The sequence below is a fragment of the Anser brachyrhynchus genome (assembly GCF_964034855.1).
Source record: "Anser brachyrhynchus genome assembly, chromosome: 1".
Classification (NCBI taxonomy): Eukaryota; Metazoa; Chordata; class Aves; order Anseriformes; family Anatidae; genus Anser; species Anser brachyrhynchus.
In genome coordinates, this window is record NC_137694.1 from 51,744,484 (window position 1) to 51,765,803 (window position 21,320).

At 38.0% G+C, this 21,320-nt stretch overlaps 1 long non-coding RNA gene across 1 annotated transcript; it reads right to left on the minus strand.

Moving 5' to 3' along the window:
• Positions 1–12,640: 12,640 nt before the first annotated feature.
• Positions 12,641–20,947, minus strand: LOC308193600. Its single transcript, XR_013949804.1, has 4 exons — positions 20,873–20,947; positions 20,015–20,136; positions 13,339–13,485; positions 12,641–13,047 (listed from the first exon to the last, which is right to left on the minus strand). It is a non-coding gene; the product is annotated as an uncharacterized lncRNA (long non-coding RNA).
• Between the last annotated feature and the right edge of the window lie 373 nt (positions 20,948–21,320).

Here is a 21,320-nt window from a genome sequence, read left to right on the forward strand (position 1 = left end):
ACTGAATTAAATTCAGCATATTCCATCCACCTGTATGAAACTTCTAGCTCCCAACGCATTTGAAAAGCCAGGAATGTATGCGGTGCTTATCATCAACTATTGCAGACTTCCACATGGTATTTTTCAGACAAATTTTCTTAATTGCTTGCAACACTAATTAAATAGTAACCTGAAAATCATATTACATCGGCAGCTGGATGAATATTTCAGTTAAAATAATTAGCCTCTTCCTGTTCATGAATGGTTTGAACACCACTGACTTCAGCATGTGTGTCTAATTCAGGAATATTTGCCATGTGGTTATGCTAACAAATTCCAATTTATGGTTGGAAGAGTTAGTCACATCTGTCATGTGTGCTGTGCTATCTCTCTAATACCTAATACTCTAATAATTATGGTCTAGGGAGGCCAAAAACAGAATAAGATTTTTCTTTTTCCTGGTAAGTATCACTGTGCATTTACTAAAATTTTTACAGATAAATAAATAAACAAACATTGATATCTGGAACATAATTCATCTGAATTATCTAAATATCATTTATGTATATAGAAAGAAAGCATTAAATGCAAAGACGTGACTAAAATCAGTGGTGTGCAATGCAATATGTACAAGATGCATAGTTATGCATCTGTTGTTCCCTGCAGATGTAACAGCTGAGGCACTGTTTTCACTCAGCTGGGAGAGAATAGTTTTAAAATCCTTCAGGGAATAAGAAATTCTGTTCAAAGAGAGCCTGTTCTGTGTAAAACAAATAACTAAGCATATGTAACTTAAAAATGTTAGGATGATTCCTTGAAATAATAACTGTAGTTCTATCCCTTGCTACTCTATTCTAGATACTCTAATTTATGTAGATTAATAGGTTTGAGAATAAAAGGGACTGATTTCACAGCCTACTTGGATCCTTCATTTGACTTCAAACATACTACCTACCATCTCTTAGGTACTCAAAAGTTAAGTATTTTCCAAAATCTGTGTAGAGTAAACCTGTATGACTCAACCTCTTAGAAATTTTAAAGTAGAAAACTTTGATCCACATCTGGCAGTAGTTTTACCTTCATACAGATAAGCTGGTATTTAAAAAAATCACCAAAGGTGTTGTAAACTTGGTGCTGCCTGAGAACACCTGAATCCTCATATATCAAGAGAATACCAGTAAGCACAGAGAGGATTTCAGACTTTCTAGTTCAACCTATCAATTCAGTATCAGCTATTTTTTTTAGGACAGGTTCTGAAATGCAGTTCTTTCCCCATTCCAAAGAACATCCCACCCACTTGTTCTCATGCTTCCCTTGTTTCTTTCTCTTCAGCCTCATTATGTGTAATAATGATAGAATATACAATGGAATGACTTTACAAATAATTATTGAATATAAGAATCTTCATATATCTAATAGCTAGTTAAGGAACTATCCAGAAGGACAGAAATGTGGACTTGGGTTCTTTCACCATGTTGTAGGAATCTTTGGCCTCCTGACCTCTTCAGAGCTCTTTAAATTCTACTTTTCTCATTTACAGGAGACAGTCCTGTTTAATAGGGCAAATTTAGGAAAATGACTCCAAAAGCTCTTCAACTGATTATGGTTCTGATTCTAAAGAGAAATGAGGTTCCCAGTTCCATTGGCATTCATTGTTCACTAGGTGAAGAAGCTCCCTCTTCAGTAAGCTAGCCAGTGTGGAATCCACCTTTGGACCTCAAACTATTCATCGTGGTATAGAGATCCTGTGTCCTCATACAAGGTTCTACATGCAGCTCAGTGCAATGATACCATCCACATACTATACCAGGCAGCCCTGTAGTACCTGTATCTTTTATGTAAATGTAGCTATTAGTCTAGCTAGATCAGTTTTGTTCCACCTGAGCTGTGTCTTTTCCTCTGAATATGTGTCTTTTGTCTGTTCTCTCCCTCCACTGGCCATAGAGGAAACCTACAATGTGACAATACTTTTAAACAAGCTGCTTTAGTTAGACTCCTTAAATTTAGTGAGATGAAACATGGCTACTGTAGTTTGTACAAGCAGGATGCCACAGAACTTTATATGGGGTGGCTGTGAGGGTTTTATGTAGTCCTGGAACGGTGTCATTTAAGTATATGAGATAAAATTATACTATGACGTGCTTTGTGAAGGGAATATAATCCATGCTATTAAGAGATTTCATTTATAATTTAAATCAAGCATAAATTCAGCTTTGGCTTTGATTAGGTTTTATGTGGAGAAAAGGCAGCTAAGTGGAAATGTTTGTGGAAGCAGGTAATCTTTAGAACTGATAGAATAGTCATCCTTGGCCAGGAAGCCGTTAGAAACCAACAAATCCTGGATTGCTCACATGGACTGAATCAGAATGAATTCTCTTGACCCAGGACTTTCAAAATGTTTGCAGGAGAAGTCAAAGGACAGCCTACAGGCATTCACATTTTGAAACACTGTCAGGAAAAAAAAAAAAAAAAGTCCACATAGGCCTTTGTTTTGCTGAGGGTGATACTGGTTCATTATGAACCCAGTAAGAAAGGCACTCAGACTCTGTAAGGTATCATTTAAGATAACGCTTACTAGATTTAAGACTACAAGAAACTAATAGCACTGATAAATCTTATGCCCCCTTAGATGCTGGGAGCCTCAAGTGCCATAGAATCAACAGGACCCCAAGCCTACGTGCAGCATTCTGTGCAGACCCTGTCCATAGCAGAGATTCTCCCGATTCTTTTCAGTCATTCAAGTTGTTGTAGCATTTTCTTACAAGGAAACAACTTTATTTATCATTTCTACAGTTAAACTGAAACAATGCTCTCATGAGAAGTTCTTTCAGCATTGTCAGATAAAGGCAAGGCTGTGCTGGTGGCTACTCATCAACACTTAGTGGGAGTGGTGTGCAGCTCCTCCATGACAGGGAGGTAACTGGGACTCCTAGAAGCACAGAGCAAGGCACCTTAGTGCAAAATGGGTTTATACCCCCTCAGGTCAGCTGTGATATGGATCATCCCCTCCTTCATATAAGGGAGTCTGCCAGTCAGGATCATTCTGCCTCTACTCTGCGGATCACCAGTGAGGTGAATTAGGTGATCTCAACAAGGCATTAAACTGAGTTTGAAAGTGGAGGCCTGACTGTATGTTGCAGTACTGCTGTTGATTCAGCTCCAGTGTTCCACAGTTTAATGATGAGTGAATACTTGATGAGTCCATATAAAAATTTGAACTGTGCCCTAAAAATAGCACATACTGAACTTCAGGGAGTATTTGTATTCCAAATGGTAATACATTTCCAATGACAATGCTGATTTAAGATTCTAAATAAGAGTCTAGCTGTGTCTAATGTTTCAGCTGTTCATTTATATTACGGAGTCTTCTGCAGATCTTGTTAATGTACAGCCCCGAAATTAACATTTAGTCTGTAAAAGCATAATTTTCCATGGATTTAAGGAAAGTAAAAAGAACTTGTGGAAAACATATTGCCTTGGTCTTTTAAGTAGAATGAAGCTTATTCTGCTTATAACCTGTGCTGTGAGTTCACTGAGAGTTATACCTCATATTCTCTCTTTAAGACCCAAGTCACTCAGAAAGAAACATGTAATAGATTTTTGATTTATGGAGGACAAATTTAGCACCCTAATATATATGTCTTCTTTTTGTCAGTGTCTCTTGTTAATTGTCTATATAGTAAAGTTACCACTTCTCTATTTGAACACAGTTTCTTTCCCTGCTCTTCTGTGCAATCTGGTGAGTTAGTTCATGTTTTCACTTTTCTCCATTTTTATGTTACAATATATTAGTTAACATGATTTGAAAACTCTTAAGTAAGTAAAATTAAGTTTGAAAAATAAAAAGAACAAACACAATAGTTAAAACCAAAGTATAAGACTTAGGATCTAAATGACTAGACTCTTGGAGTCATTCTGTGTGCTATGGCTCATCAGAGAACGCAAAAGTGCATGGAATGACACACTACCATGTCTGCCTGATTTTTTTAATTATTATTTTTATTTATTATTATTATTATTAATTGTTGTCATTTAAACATTCTCTGTACAGTTTCAGCACAGTTTATTCTTACACAGTGCTCACATAATGAGGTAAAGCTGTGCCTTATTTAGAAGGCAATTACAGCGTTAACAAGTATAGCTATTTTCTAGGTCGTTAGACCTAGGTAGGTGAGTGAAATAACAATTGCAAAAGGGTAAACAGGGCAAGTTCACTGCTATATGAAATTAAGACTACTCTGACAGGTAGGTATTTTTGTAAGTTTGTTGAACAATGGAATGCTTTTCAGTCACATTGTTTTGGTGAGCAGTTTTACCTGGGGGAATTAGCAAGTTCAAATATAATGCTTTCTTAACATAAAACATCAGTTCTTTCATACAATCATATAACCATAAAATTATTGGATTATTAGTAGATCCAACCCATTAATCTATTCCAATTAAGGGGTTGGAGGGGACCTTAAAGATCATCTAATTCCCCTGCCATGGTCAGAGTCCCCTTCCACTAGACCAGGTTGCTCAAAGACGCACCCAGCCCGTTGCTGAACACTTCCAGGAACGGGGCATCCACAACTTCACTGAGCAACCGGTTCCAGTGCCTCACTACCCTCATAGTAAAGAATTTCTTCTTTATATCTAATCTAAACATAGTTTAGTTTAAAAACTAGTTTAAACTCTTTTAGTTTAAAGCCATTACTCCTTGTGCTATCACTACACTCCCTGACAAAGAGACCCGCCCCCAAGGGAGCCCCCCTTTAGATACCAGAAGGCCGCTATAAGGGCTCCTGGAGCCTTCTCTTCTCCAGGATGAACCACCCCAACTCCCTCATCATGTCTTCATAGGAGAGGTGCTCTAGTCCCCTGATCATCTTTATGGCCCTCCTCTGGACTCATTGTAATACTTTCATGTCCATGTGCTGGGGGTCCCAGAGCTGAATGCAGTACTCCAGGCGGGGTTTCACGAGAACAGAGTAGAGGGGGAGAATCACCTCCCTCGACCTGCTGGCCACACCTCTTTTGATGCAGCCCAGTATATAGTTGGCTTTCTGAGCTGAAAGCACACACTGAAGTATACATTCTTTCTAGGAAGCATCAAAATTCCATCCACCATTTGTATGCCATATATTTTTTTTCTGTGATATTTTTCTCTTTATATTACAAAGTCACCTGAAGTTAGAAATAATCTTGTATCTCAAAATAACTAAAACCAAATCAGGTATTGCAAATATTTTGTACATAATTAATTCTTAAGTCCTCAGCAGTAAAGAAAATTGACTTTTGGTCTTTGAAAATGTATCCAAGTAACTCAGAGGAAACAGAAGTATCTAGATTTTGTGATGGTTGAGTTCTCATTACATATATCTTAATATAGAATGATACTAATTATTTATGTTTGAAAATACATTTAGGGTAATAACCAAAGTGGAATTTATATGTTTATAAAGAAATAAATCTACTGAAGGGATGGCTATAAAATACTTATGCCTACTCATACAACAGTAACATAATTGAGTTACAATTTTTTATATTGTTCATTGACTCATCAGGAAGAAGCAATAACTTTTCTTAGGTTCATATGTTTTCTTCCTACCACCTCTGGATTAGACTTGAAACCCTATCTGCTTCTCTATTTCCTCCAGGAAAAAAAAAATATATATATATATAAAATTACGCAGCTGAAGACTAGGAGGAGGGGTGCAGTTTCAGGATTTCATCAGTGAGCTGGTGAAGTTGGTGGAAAGGCCCAAAATTCACCTTTCAAATAATTCATCTCAAATAAATTCTGTATTTTGGACCTACAGGAAAAAGGAAATAGATTACAGATCAGTTTCCTTCTCCCAAGATTTCCTAGTTATTCATTTCACACGAAGCTCTGGAGAAACATTAGATGTGGGAAATCTCAGAAAAGGGTTATTTTCTATAAATAAGGGTTATTTTACCACTTTAAAACTCATGCAGAAAACAGTCTAACATCATAATATCTCTGCTGTCTTCCCAATTGTCATCTCTGCTGTCTTCTTCATTGTTGTTTCAATGTCTTTTTTCTCAAAGAATCTAGGCCTTAATGTTTCTTATAGAGCTTGACTTACTCTAAAACACCAAACGCCAATCGAAAATTCAAAAGCTTGCCCAAAATGACTAAGATTTGGTCAAAATATATCTCACTTAAATAAAAACAGCTATGTTTGGAATAAAACTATCTCTACTCAAAATTTGTGGCTCTGACCTGGCAGCACAAACACTTTTAAATCAAGAAACTATTTGCTGTCAGATATATTGAGGAGAAAAAAAAAAAAAAAAAAAACCAGGTGCTACTTGAAAACTAGAGTAAGTACTTGTTTCTTAAGAGTCAAAATTTTGTCCAGTAGAGCCTATTCTTACTCCCACTGTAGTCACAAGCTAATTCATACTGATGTTAATGTATATACAATTGACAAATATTCGTACAAAAAACCTGCCCATTAATAAAGCAAAATAAACCAACAGATGAGGACAGCTCATGCATTTGGTCAACAATTATTAAGCTAATGGAAATGAACATAGCAATAACATGAATGGAATTATTGGAATTTATAGTTCTAAATAAGCCAATATCAACTTGATACTGATTCCAAGTATCTAGTCATTCAAGTTAAGTAATATGCAAGTTCTCACTAACATTCTTCAGCAATGCTGTTGAATTTTAATTATTTTGAGCCATGCACTATATTAAATGTTAGAATGGTTTTATTTCCCAATGTGAAAATACTGGGGAGGGACAGAAGAGAAAGACTGGGAACTTATCCATGATGTCCCAGACTCACCCTCCTTGATGTTACAGTTTTAATGTCCCCATAAGAAGTTAGTTAACTTTTATACATTTCACCAATTTACTAAAATATTAATTGTCAGTGGAGGAATTACGGTGCTGAAGCGTTTTGATGAAATCTAACTAGAAATTTCCACTTTGATGGCTGAAAACTATCCTACATACTATAGCAATCATTTACAAGCAATAGAGACAACATGTATCCATATTTACTGGTATGGCTTATATGTAAACTGTGCACCTTATTTATGCATATCTCTCCAACAGGAAAAAAGTCTTTACAGTACGGTTGTGTTATTTTTTATTATTATTTTAATTTGTTTTCTTATTTTATTTTCCCCAAGATTTTCTTCTTTTCACTCTACATAACAATATTGTTTCAAATCACTGCAAGAGCAATTTAGAAGATAAGTAGCGATAATTTTCTTTACTTACTGTTAGAAATTACTCCAGAGTTAACTATTTCCTTGGTGAAGTTCTGTAGGTTGCTACAGCTATGGTGATTGTTTTGAAATCAGGCCTTTTGATGCCATCTTGTTTTCCTTACTCCATTGGACCCATTTCTCCACTGTATCAAAACCAAAATTTGGGCAATGAAGTTGGAAATACAAATATTTCCTTTATTTGTTCTTGCTTAAAATAAAAATTGTAGTATTTGGCAGGGAACTAAATGGTGCTAATATTTCTTCACAACAGAATACTCATCACATCAGGACTACTTTTTTTTTTTTTTCATTTAAATAATAAGAAAAGAAAACATAATGAAAATACAAAGCACATGCTCGTAATCAAAATGTAAGCCAACCTGAGAAGCATGCAGGATCTGAAAATGTAATCCTTCTGCTTAATAGGACAGTGGAAGAAACAAAATATATTTTCAAATTAACTAAAATGTTGCTTGTTTTTAATTTTTATACTGTGGAATTCAGGGCCTACTTGAAAAAATCTGTGATTATCTTCTTAGAAAATAATATAACTTAGAAATTCTACATTATTGTCAACATTATAACTGCTTATCTAGGTATTGCTGATATGCTAATGCCTATGTCATTACCTATATGAAACAACAAACAGTAAAAAAAAATAAAATTTGATGATAATACTTGATGGTAACGGGGGATGCTGAGAAGACGGGAGATAATGAATGCCTTCTTTGCTTTGGTCTTTGCTTCAGAGAGCTCCCCTCTGATTGAGGAGGGCATCGTTTGGGAGCATCTGAGTGGGATCAACAAACACAAATCCATGGGCCCTGATGGGATGAATCCACGTGTGCTGAGGGAGCTGGCAGAGGTGATCACCAAACCACTCTCTATCATCTTTGAAAGGTCCTGGAGAACAGGAGAGATGCCTGAAAACTGGTGGATAGCCGATGTTACTCCGGTCTTCAAAAAGGGAAAGAAGGAGGATCCAGGAAACTACAGGCCAGTCGGTCTCACCTCTGTCCCTGGAAAGGTGTTGGAACAGCTTGTTCTGGATGCCATCTCCAAGAAATTGGAAGAGAAGAAGGTTATGAGGAGTAGACAGCATGGATTCACCAAGGGGAAATCATGCTCAACCAACCTCATTGCCTTCTATGATGGCATCACCAGCTGGGTAGAAGGGGGGAGAGCAGTGGATGTCATCTACCTTGACTTCAGCAAGGCTTTTGATACTGTCTCCCATGACATCCTGCTAGCAAAGCTGAGAAAGTGTGGGATAGAGGAGTGGACAGTAAGGTGGGTTGAGAACTGGCTGACTGGCCGAGCTCAGAGGGTAGTGATTGGCGGCGCAGAGTCTGGATGGAGACCTGCGATTAGCGGCGTTCCCCAGGGGTCGCTGCTGGGTCCGGTCTTGTTCAACATCTTCCTTGACAACCTTGACAAGGGAATAGTGTCCACCCTCAGCAAGTACACTGATGATACAAAGCTGGGAGGAGTGGCTGACATGCCAGAAGGCTGTGCTGCCATTCAGTGAGACCTGGACAGGCTGGAGAGCTGGGCAGGAAGAAATCAAATGAGGTTTAACAAAAGCAAGTGTAGAGTCTTGCACCTGGGAAGGAAAAACTGCATGTATCAGTACAGGCTGGGGGACGACCTGCTGGAGAGGAGCTCTGTGGAGAAGGACCTGGGGATCCTGGTGGATGACAGGTTGGCCATGAGCCCGCAGTGTGCCCTGGTGGCCAAGAAGGCCAATGGGATCCTGGCGTGCATTAAAAGGAGTGTGGCCAGCAGGTCAAGGGAGGTGATCCTCCCCCTCTACTCTGCCCTGGTCAGGCCTCACCTGGAGTACTGTGTCCAGTTCTGGGCTCCCCGGTACAAAAAAGACAGGGATCTCCCGGAAAGAGTCCAGCAGACGGCCACAAAGCTGATACGGGGCCTGGAGCATTTCCCCTATGAGGAAAGGCTGAGAGACCTCGGTCTGTTCAGCCTTGAGAAAGGAAGACTGAGAGGGGATCTTATCAATGTTTATAAATACCTGAAATGTGGGAGACAAAGGGATATGGTCAACCTCTTTTCAGTGGTTTGTGGGGATAGGACAAGGGTAATAGCCACAAAATGGAGCACAGGAAGTTCTAAACCAATATGAGAAAGATCTTCTTCACGGTGAGGGTGACGGAGCACTGGAACAGGCTGCCCAGGGAGGTTGTGGAGTCTCCTTCTCTGGAGATATTCAAGACCTGTCTGGATGCCTATGTGTGCAATTTGCTCTAGGGAACCTGCTTTGGCAGGGGGGTTGGACCCGATGATCTCTTGAGGTCCCTTCCAACCCCTACAATTCTGTGACTCTGTGATGAACCTGATACCATGGTGATGTAATACAATATATTCATTTTTAAATTTCAGAAAGAAAAGGGTAGACGTAACTGGTGGGTGTGGTGGGTTTATGCGGCAAGGTTTTTGTAGTGGGGGGCCCACAATGGATCAGTTTGGGAAGGACTGCATCCCGTGGGAGGGACCCCACGTTGGAGCAGGGGAAGAGAGTGACCAAGGAGTGGTGGAGATGAAGTGCTACAGACTGACCGCAACCTCCACTCCCCGATTCCCCTGCGCCGCTCGGGGGGAGGAGGTGGAAGAGGGTGGATTGGCAGGTGTTTTTGGTTTCTTTGCTTTATTTCTCACTTCTCTAGCTAGTAATAGGCAATAAATCTTACTATCTCCCTACTCTGATTCTGTTTTGCCCATCACAATAATTGTTGAGCAATCTCCCCGTCCTTATCTCAACCCTTGAGCCCTTTGCATAGTATCTTCTCCCCCTTCACTTTGAGGAGGGAAAATGAGAGAGCGGCTGTGGTTGAGCTTGGGTGGCCACCTGAGTAGAACCACCACAGTAGGTAGGAAAGTTATATAAAGTTTTGTAAAGCCAGTAACGTGAAATAATGTTCTCTAATATTCACTGAATTGCTTTGAATCATACTCAGCTTTGTTTTTTTTTTTTTTCTTGACAGGAACAAGCAAATTTGAGCCTTTTTAACTTTGTCTCTAAATCTGCTTTCAAGAATTAGAACAACAACTTTGTGTACTTTCTTATAATTTCCATAGAAACATAGGAGAGCAGATTTAAAACTCTTTGAGAAGTTTCAGACTAGGACCAAGCTAAGCAGAACCTTGACTGAGCCAAATCATTGAAAGACATGAAAGACAAACATAATCTAGTGCTACTCTCCCTGCCATAGGCAGGGACGCCACACACTAGATCAGGTTACTCAGGGCCTCATGCAACCTGGTCACCTCCAGGGATGGGGCATCCACAGTCTCTCTGGGCAACCTGTTCCAGTGCCTCACCATCCTCTGAGTGAAGAATTTCCTCCTAACCTCTAATCTAAATCTCTCCTCTTTCAGTTTAAAACCATTCACCCTTGTCCTATCGTTATCTGATTGAGCAAAGAGTTGTTATCCATCTTTTTTATAAGCCTCCTTTAAGTACTGAAAAGCCGTACTGAGGTCACCTCAGAGCCTTCTCTTCTCCAGGCTGAACATGCCCCAACTCTCTCAGCCTTTCTTCTTACAAGAGGTGCTCCAGCCCCTTGATCACCTTCGTGGCCCTCCTCTGGACCCACCCTAACAGCTCCATATCCTTCTTGTGCTGGCGGCTCCAGACCTGGACACAGTACTCCAAGTGGGGGGGCCTCACAAGGGAAGAACAGAGGGGGAAAATCACCTCCCTTGACCTGCTGGCCACTCCTCTCTTGATGCAGCCCAGGATGCAGTCGGCCTTCTGGGCTGCAGGCGTGCACTTTCAGCTCATGACGAGCTTTCTGTCCACCAGAACCCCAATGTCCTTCTCTGCAGGACTGGTCTCAATGAGTTCTTCTCCCAGTCTACTCCTGCTTGGGATTTCCCCAGCCAAGGTGCAGCACCTTGCACTTGGACTTGTTGAACCTCATTAAGTTCACGTGGGCCCAATTCTCAAGCTTGTCCAGGTCCCTTTGGATGGCATCCATTCCTTCTGTTGTATCAACTGCACCACTCAACTTAGTGTCATCTATAAACTTGCTGAGGGTGCACTTGATCCCATTGTCTATGTTGTTGATAAAGATATTAAACAGGACCAGTCCCAAGAAAGACCCCTGAGGGACACAACTCATCACTGGCCTCTACCTGGACATAGAGCTGTTGACTACCACTCTCTGGGTGCGACCTTCCAGTCAATTCCTTATCCACTTAATAGTCCACCCTTCAAATCTTCTGTCAAATTGGAGATCAGGATGCAATATGGATGTCATGTCATGTGTCAAAGGCCTCACAGAAGTCCAGGGAGATGACGTCGGTCGGTCTTTCCTTGTCAACTGATGCAGCCACTCCGTTGTAGAAGGCCACCAGATTGGTCAGGCACGATTTACCCTTGGTGAAGTCATGCTGTCTGTCTCAGATCACCTCCTTATCTTGCATGTGCCTTGACATTGATTCCAGGAGGATCTTTTCCATCATTTTGACAGGCACAGATGTGAGGCTCACCGGTCGTAATTCCTTGGGTCCTCCTTTCTACCCTTTTTTAAAAGGGGAGTGACGTTTCCCTTTTTCCAGTCACCAGGGACCTCTCCTGACTGCCAGGTGAAACTGTATCTCTTTTTAAACCAAAAGATAAGAACTGTACCAGCAGGAAAGTTCTTTAGTTACCAAGTAATAACAATAAATACCTGTTGAAGACTGATCCATGTTTTTAGTTTTTGAATCCACATTGATTCTAGCTTCACTGTCTTAAAGTTATCATTTACAATGGGGCAAAAACTGTAGAAAAAAAAAATCACTGAAATAAAATGTTGTCTATGATTACTATGAAACAGGATGCAGTGGTTGGCATACAGATTTTCATTGCCCTGATATCTAGAGGCCTCCAATTTTAAACATCAGTTCTGATCATGTGTGTTCCTAATCTCAGGATATGAGATACAGTTGGAATATGCTGTGTCTTTTAAAGAAAAAAAAAAAGAAAAAAAAAAAAAGAAAAAAGGAAAGCAGTTGTAATCCTGGTCTCTGTAAATAAAAAAAAATAAAAATAAAAAATAAATTAGTTGTCACCCTTTCTTCTTTACTTCTTTTTAAGTTAAAGTTGTAAATAAAACAAGATATAAAACAATGTGGCACATCCTGTCCTGCAGCAATTACATGAGTGTACCACCAATATTCACTGTTATTTCTCCAGGCTGTTTTTTGTAAGTATTTAATTCTTGAATTCATTTGCTATTTAAGAATGAAAGCAGCAGATGGTTGAGAAGGAACCTTATTCACTGTTTAATTTGATTTGTTAATCTGTTGGTAATTAATTCCATGTATCAGGGCCTCCTGGTTGCTCCCTTTCTCACTTTCCTCTAAGGCACTTGAGACTAGCTGGAGAAGAAATATTGGATAAGGTAAGCTGTTGCTTTCGGTAACATTGAGAAACCTCACAGCTGCCTGGCTGGTTTGTCTTCCTCATACACTTTGATTCCTTTGGTCACTAAATTTTGAGTTAGGAATCGATGTTTTCTCCGTATTAGAATAGCAGAGTCTCTTTGCCTGTGCAGTTTGGAGATTATCCTTCTGCTTTTACTGCCTTCAGTGTTATATAGCATTGTCTACTTTTTGGGTATTGTGAGCTCATATGAACTGTCAGTACAAGTACTTTGGTGAGGAGTTTGCTCACTCTTCTCTTTCTGTTCCTTTGTAGGTTCTCTTGTTCAACAGTAATTTCAGTTCTTCCTCTTACATTAAAGTGCTTGTTTTCCATAACATGCAGTATCTTTCTCACTCCCATTGCCAGCATGGAGACAATAAGGTTAAACAAATGTATAGTCATGAGGCCTCAAATTAAAAGAGAAAAAAAAAAAAGTCTGAAACAAGCTGCTGAGGAAAAAAACAGGACAAAGTCATAAAGTAATAAAATCAGTGTCAATAAGTCCATATTGGACTTCACAACCACAGAATGACTCCTAAATATTACATTTCTGGGGTTTTATTTTGTTTTGTTGTTGATTGGTTGGTTTTGTGTTTTGTTGTTGATTTTTTTTTCCCTAGTCAACGTATATCAAGGTTTAAAACACTCTTTTCCTCCATAAAAATTCTTAAAACTAACAAAAAAGTCTCAATATTTACCTATCATCTCCAATGAGCTTTGACTGCTGTATAGCTGCAGTTAACATCCTATGCGTATGGGCCAAGTATTGCTTGGTGTTCAAGGTCTGATGCCTGACAGACATACTTATGTCTTTTCCTCTTTACATTTCAATTGCATCCAGAGACCTGATTAGTGACAAACATACAACAGATAATGAGGCAGCTCCTGAGGAAGGAATCAGCATCTAAACCTTAGTTCTGCTGTTCTTCTCATAAGGCATGTTACAAGTCTCAAGTGCCTGGATAATAAATGTTAACTTGTACGCTTCACCCATACTTAGGTTTACTTCAGTGAAATTTCCATTATGATACTGCCATGACGTCCATTTATTTCCTTTTTGAAACTTCCTGTTCAGTTTCTAGAGAAGGTAGAAACAGAGTAGGATTTATGAATTTTAATATAAAAATATTATTTTAGCTTTTCAAGAGTGGTCTTTTTTTCAGATATTTGTGCAGTAGTTACATATTTTACTAACACTATTAGAGCTAACCAAGAGAAGGTTGGAAAAAAATTAGAAAAAATGTCAGAATTAATAAGTATGCAAATGATTACTTGTCTTGCAAGAGCTCAGACTTGCACAAGTTATTTAAGGAGGGCATGATTGCTTTCCTGATAAAAGTCGAGGAATGGAATTATGTCAGATTTGTGGTTCTAATTGTGTTGCTTCCCAGTATTCAGGAATGGTAACAACTTTGTTCCAGACAAGGGCAAGTCTTTTCAAATAGATTGGAGGGGGAGGAGTGGGTGGGTGTAGAGGAACGTAACATTAGTGAGCTTCTATTTTCTTATGCTCAGGATTAAAGTTCTCTCTCCTCCAAGTTATCACTACTTTAAAGCAGCAGAAGCTATTCTGTTTATTTGTTCTCTTCACTTGGGGAGTTGGTCACTGAATTCCCCTAGGCCTCTTTCATAAGTTCATCTTCAGTGCCAGCATGACCAATGCAAATAGTTTTGCATGTCATAATAAAGACCAACAGACACCTCAGGTAGTACGACCTTGCCAGATTCCACATGCTGCATAGGACTATAATGATCACTATCTGCAAAGAGCCAGGGAAAACAGCCTCCTCTGCCCTGTTTAGTCAAACACAGAACAATGCTATTTACTCAGGGCATTCATATAGCCCTCCACAGATATAAATGGTACAGAGCAGAAGTCAGTGGAAATGGGGCTTGCTGTGCTGTAAGATATCTATTTAAATTTATTTTTATTTATTTAAATAAATAAATAATAACTGTTATGTCTGAGCAATGGGAGATCATGTCTTTCTTCTCACTCATTTCTTTTCACAATTCTCCAGAGTGAACTTACAGAATCATAGAATGGTTTGCCTTGGAAGGGACTTTAAAGGTCATCTAATTCGAATCCCCCTGCCATGGACACCTTCCACTAGACCAGGTTGCTCAAAGCCCCATCCAGCCTGGTGTTGAACACTTCCAGGGACTGGGCATCCACAGCTTCTCTGGGCAACCTGTTCCAGTGCCTCACCACCCTCTGAGTGAAGAATTTCTTCCTAATATCTATTCTAAATCTGTCCTCTTTTAGTTTAAAGCCCTTGTCATATCATATCACTACATCCCCTGATAAAAAAGTTCCTCTCCAGCTTTCTTGTAGGCCACCTTTAGGTACAAGAAGGGCACTGCAAAATCTCCCCAGAGACCTCTCTTTTCTAGGCTCACCTGTCTTCACTGGACAGGTATTATAGCTCTCTGATCATCTCTGTGGCCCTCCTCTGGACTCGTTTCAACAGATGACTCTACAGGATTTTGTAATGCTCACAGTATTTTTTTTTAAGGCCTGCTCCCTCCATGTTATCTACAGGGACCTACCTCCTCTGCTTTTATACACATTATTTTTTTTCTTTCTATGTCCCATTAAATGAACTAGGAAGAGACAGCGCCTTTGGTCACTCAGATTTTCCTTCTGAGCAAGATCTCCCAAGCACTTACAAGGATTATAACAGACAAACAAGGTGTTCAAAAATAAGCGCACTCAAAGTGAAAACAAGTATGAGCCTGTTAAACACTCTGTGTGTGTATACAAAGCTAAAATTGATTAGATTTTAAAGGTGCAAGGGTGGGAAGTGACTCAGTGGAAAAAAAATGGACGCACTGATCACTTTGATTAGAAACAAGCACCTAGTGAAGGTCAAGAAGGCCTGCAATATAAAATCAAGATGACATCACAGCAAATATAATTCTATGAATTGCCCACAGACACTTCTCTTACTGCTTGTGCCAAAAGATTCTTCATTACTGAATGATAACAAATCTACAACCGAGGATAATTCACTATCTGAATGATAAAACAGATGCTTGAACAGACTAGCAGAAACTGACCAGGAAGACACCAGGGAAAGAATACTTTCTGTGTTGGGTTTCTGTGTCTCTGTAACAGAGGTGGGAGAATATTGTGCTAGTCAGCATCACTAGTTAATTTACCAAATTAAACAAGTTGATCATTTTTGTTGTGATTGTTCTCATTCTTTTTGTTTATTAAAATGACTAACAACCTGTGTACTGCACTCAAGTGTCTTTACACTTCACATTCACTAATTCTGAAGTCTCTTTTAATGACAGTGACTGTGAGAAGCTTGGGCTTACATCACACAGTACTTATGACTCACTCTAAACTACAGTAGAAGTCTGACAGTTTGGCTTTTCTGAGAAGTGTTGTAATTCTGAAGTGAATCTTCAGTCTAGTAGAAGAGATTAAGAAGAATGTTATAGTTCCCATATATTCTTAGCATAGAAATAAAATATTATCTGAATGATTTTAAGAATGTACAGAATCAGAAGGGTAGTAGCAAATACATAACACACTTAGAGTAAATAGCCAAGTATATCATAGGTACAGACCACTACCACCACCAAACTAAAATAATAATAATATATATATATTTTTTGTTCTGATTTCTATAGCAAGCTAGTTACATATGTAAATGCGGGCTGTAAACAGTGACACATGACACAGCAACAGAGCCCCTATCTTTGAACTATCAAATGACAATATCTCTACATTATAGATAACTGCAAATAACAGCTTTATGAATACTCCTAATTGCAACTCACATTTGTTCTGCTATGCATCTTGTCATACATTAGGTAAAGGCAATTAAACCTGAAAGAATAGGAAATCCAACAAGAAGACTGAATAGCTCTCCACTTTTTAAAAAGAAAAAAAGTTACTGAAGATAATATATCCTGCCCCCCCCCCCCCCCCCCCCCCAAAAAAAAAAGGTTTTGTCATGTTTAGATTTTAACTAGGGGAGGAAAAAAAAAAAAAAAAAGCTTACTTTTACTTTACTTCTTCCAGAACTAGAACAACAGAGTTTTAAAGATACAGCCAGAGTATTAGTGAAAATTTCTTTTATGATTTTATTGATGATAACCTTCTCCAGTTTTGTTCTTATAGCTTTATGGAAAGTATATTCAAACTATTCAGTTATACATCAGATATATTCAACTATCATTTAATTACAATGAGCAAGAAAACATTGTTACCTAGCCCCCAGAATGAAAGTGTCTTTAGTGCCTGGGCTTACTATATAGAATAAGGCCTGAAATTTTGAACAGAGTTTCTAGGGCTAGTTAAAGAGAAATGCTGAACACAAAGGACTATTCGAGCCCATAATGTATAGGAAAGCCACAGTGAGACAAACCAACCATACTGCTAGCCAGAGTATTTTGTCTCCAGCTATGGACAGAAGAGATGTCTATGTATCAGCACAGGGAATGGGTAAGCGATAACTTCAGTCACCAATTGTCATCAGCTCAGAGCTCCTGGGTCATCTGCAGCTTTCTGTGTTTTCAGTAGGCTTCATGAACTTATTTTGTCTCTCTTTGAAGATGTTAAGGCTTTAAAGAGGTATCTTTAACTCTGAAAGCCACCATATGAACTATCTCCTGGAATTTAATTCCTTTGTTTTTTTTGTGTTTTTTTTTTTTTCAAAATATTAAGCAATATGCTTACTTTTTCTTGTAAACATCTCATGATGTTTACATGAGATAAATATAAACATTGACTGCTTTGTATATGTATATATACATAAAGGCTTATCATTATTACTCGGTGTCACTGAAAGTGGGTACTCCAGTCAGCTTGAGAGATATTCTAAATATGGAAGGCCTTTCCAAGACAAAGAGGAAAGCTCTAGACGACAGTCACTCTATCTAATTGAATCAGCTAGCAGATGATAGGCTTGCTCTCAGTTTATGTAATTTAACGAAGTTAAACAATTTATTCTTTCTGTACAATTCAGATTACTATAAGTTTACAGCTCTTCCACAGAAAGAATAGTGCCATAAAATAGGCAGCAGTTAAACAAAACAACCACAACAACAACAACAAAAACGTTTGTTTTTTTTTAAACTTTATCCATTCTCTCTTTTCTTTCTTCTCAATCAGGAGCTACATAGTTTTTTTTGGTTGGTTGGTTGGTTTGGGTTTTTTGTTTGTTTGTTTTATATACAAATTAGCTTTAATACTTTAAGGCAGAAACTAATTCTTAAGGGGTACTTTAGGAAATTGAAAGCCAAGAAGTTTTGTAACTGAGAATTTCTCAGATCTTCAGGAACAATGCAGTTTTTGATCACTGAAAGCAAGTCCCAGAAGCACCCTTACAAATCATATGGCATATGACAAGGGTAAGTGGATGTTGTGGATAGGTAAATTTCCAACAGTGAAGAAAAAGGCTGAACAGATTATGAAGCCAATTCTGTTCTAGCATTAGTATTTCATTATTGTTTCCTATAGGGAAAAAAAAAATATATATATATATAAGATGGTACAAAAGGCTGATAGGACAGACCCCAGAAGTGAATTTTTTTGGAAATACAGGAAATGAAAAAGTGATCCAGATAACTCCATAAAGGAAGTACACACATACACATCCCCTATAGAACCATTTCATGCTCTCCTTATAAATGATTCTAAGAACTGTCTTTCTACCTAAAATTTGAAATCAAGTAAATACAAAGGAAATGGATTCCGAATTCTTTCACAAGCCAAATTCACAAGCTGCTCAACCTCAATGGAAAGATCATTTAAAGATCTTCAGAAACTACCTTAGACAAATAGCAATGAGAATGACAGAAAAAAAAAAAGAAAAAAATAAAACAAAACAAAACATTGATGGGATGCTAAATTCTCTCCCAGGACATCACAGAAAGTTTCCTTTTGCACTAAGTAATAGATCTCTATTTTGTCCATCTTTTAAATCATACATTAAATTAAAAAAAAAATTAAATGCATGATGAATAAGATTGTCAAGCAACTCATTTTGCATCTTCTATAGACAAGATTAGTGTAGTACCTTAAGGAGGAAAAATATAGACAAAATTATGGACTATCTTAGCTAATTGTCAAACTACTTTTAATGTACAGTTGCAAAAAGCATTTTTAAACATCACATTTTATATGTAGTATTATACTTGTAATTTTAGATTTGAATACATTTAATTCATTTTAACTTTAAGAGCATGTATACTTGTTTGTTTGTTGTCATCTTTTCTGGTCATGAAAAGATTTCAGTCTCTAGAAAGATATTTATGTGGAAGTCTGAGTGAACAACTTACCATTTACTGGGACAATTATACTGTCAGTATCCCCGCCTCGCCCCCCTACCATAATGAAGTTACATGCATTACATTAAAAACCTTCTGTTCACTAGATGAACAAAAGCGTCTCTTTCCAACAAGATAATGATAAAAACTGACATGGTTCCAGTATGGTTATTTATGCAAATAGTAATTTTATGCAGAAATGTGAAGCTTCCAAGGAGAAGATGTTAGTGCTACTGTGCTACTGTTTTAGAAATGCAACAAATTTTGCTTAGTAAAAATAATTGTTTTATATATCTTGATGATAGGATATTTCCTCCCTTCTCCTCTCTGCCACCCCCCCCCAAAAAAAAGTCATATAGATGTAAAACAATACTTTCAAAGTTTAAGTAACATTTCAGACAAATTTAGATAATGTATAAAATACTCTAAGACAATCATAGGGGTTTTGTGTGTGTGTGTGGTTTTATTTTTTAAAACACCAGTAACTGTTTATTCAACTACTACTTCATCCCCAAAGCAGACTAGGATGCAGCTGGAAATAAATTCATATTTAAGCACATCATTTTTTGATACTGTACTTGAAGTAGTGGTATCATTTTTGTCTAGGCAAGTCATTCGTACTGTAAGATTCAAGTTTAATGGCTTTCCATACCTACAAAACAATTTCCATTTTTACTAACCCGGTTGTTTGCTTTTTTAAAATATAAGAAGACATGTCTTAATATTTAAATGGTAATAAACATCCTCTTGAAGAGGAAGGAAATGGGAAGTTTCTGTATTGAATGTTTCACCACCACTGTTTATCTGTGTAATACATAAACACATCTAAGGTTTAACTCCTCTATAAAAACAATTCCTGAATTCAAAGGATGCAGGAATTTCTTCTCATCACCTATGTTTAGGGAAGGTCCTTCCCAAATTTTTAGCCACATAAACTTATGGATTATACTAACTCTTTGGCAACACAATCCTACATGTCTTTCTTTATCTCTTTCATTAGCTTTGAAAAAGCTAACGTAGGGCAGAGTACAGGAAGCATGCATTGACCTCACATTATTCAAGGAGAATCCTGGAGCTGGGATTACCCACCTCAACATCACCATTATCCAGCTAGCTGGCGTTCATTCCGGAAGTCTTACAGACTTCTTGTTAGCTAGTAGGAACATCATCAGTGCATGGCCTTTACATGAAGTGAATGATCCACATGTGTCCTGTAAGACAGATAATTTTAGAAAAATACATTTAGATTCCACCTCACCACCCCCAGCATTGTCTCAGTGTAGAGACAATCGTGAACTAGAAATAGAATAATAGAAAGTGCTGGCCTGAGCTCTGATACAGCTTTTTTGTATATTCATATAAAGTTAGAAAGAAAACATAAGCTATCAGTTGCAAGCAGGTTTTGTTTGTTTTTTTTCCTAGGATAAGGGCATGGGAAACACAAGCTATAGGAGAACTCAAAGCCTCTAATTAGATATTAGCATAAAATCAATATATGGCAAGGAGATAGACAGAAAACTCAAATGCACTTTTAAAGGAACTCTTAGAAGTCCAGCATCAATTTAGCACACACGAGTATGCTTGGTTCTCAGGTGCCCATCAGCCCAGTAGTGACAAGACAAACAACACTATAGAACAGCACTTAGAACCGGCAATATGATTTCTTAGATATAATAAAGAAAATGTGAATTTTAGTAAGAATCAATCAGTAATCAACTCTAATTTAAAGCCAAAGACTTTCTCTCAGTAATCAACAAAACAATATCCAAAAACTCTACATTCTTTTAGATGGATAAGACCCAGTGTAAGTTTTAAAAAGGACAACAAACTCTTCCCAAGTATTTTAAAATATCATTAGTCTAATTTAATAGCTTCAGTGAATTATTGTCCTGTACAGCAAAATGAACATCTATTATGTAGATCTACTAAATAGAAATCAGTACTCACAGCAGTAAGACTGTCTTCATCATCACAGGTTCCATTCTAAAGTTGAGCACCAACACCAATATTCGGGGGGGGGGGGGGGGGGGGGGGGAATCACATAAGCAACCACATAAATTGCTCACTCTTTCAGTTCCCTCAGGCTCCCAGAAATACTCGTACATTGTTTATATCCCAATTAGGGGTAATTGCTCTCACCTGCCAGGATACAAACTGTGTATTAGCACCTTCCATTTTAGATGAGTCAGCAGATAAATGCTGCTTTGTCTATCCAAGAGCTTTGTGCTTATGACCCTTTCCCACTTATGTGAGGAAAAGTAATCTACTTCAACAAAAGTTTTTATTGTAGAATATCACCCAGTACTTTGCAGAAAGAGAGCTTCTGGCATTTACTTTTTTATGGTTATTTCCCCATAGACAATTTAAGCTGAAGCCTGACCTAAACAAAGAGACA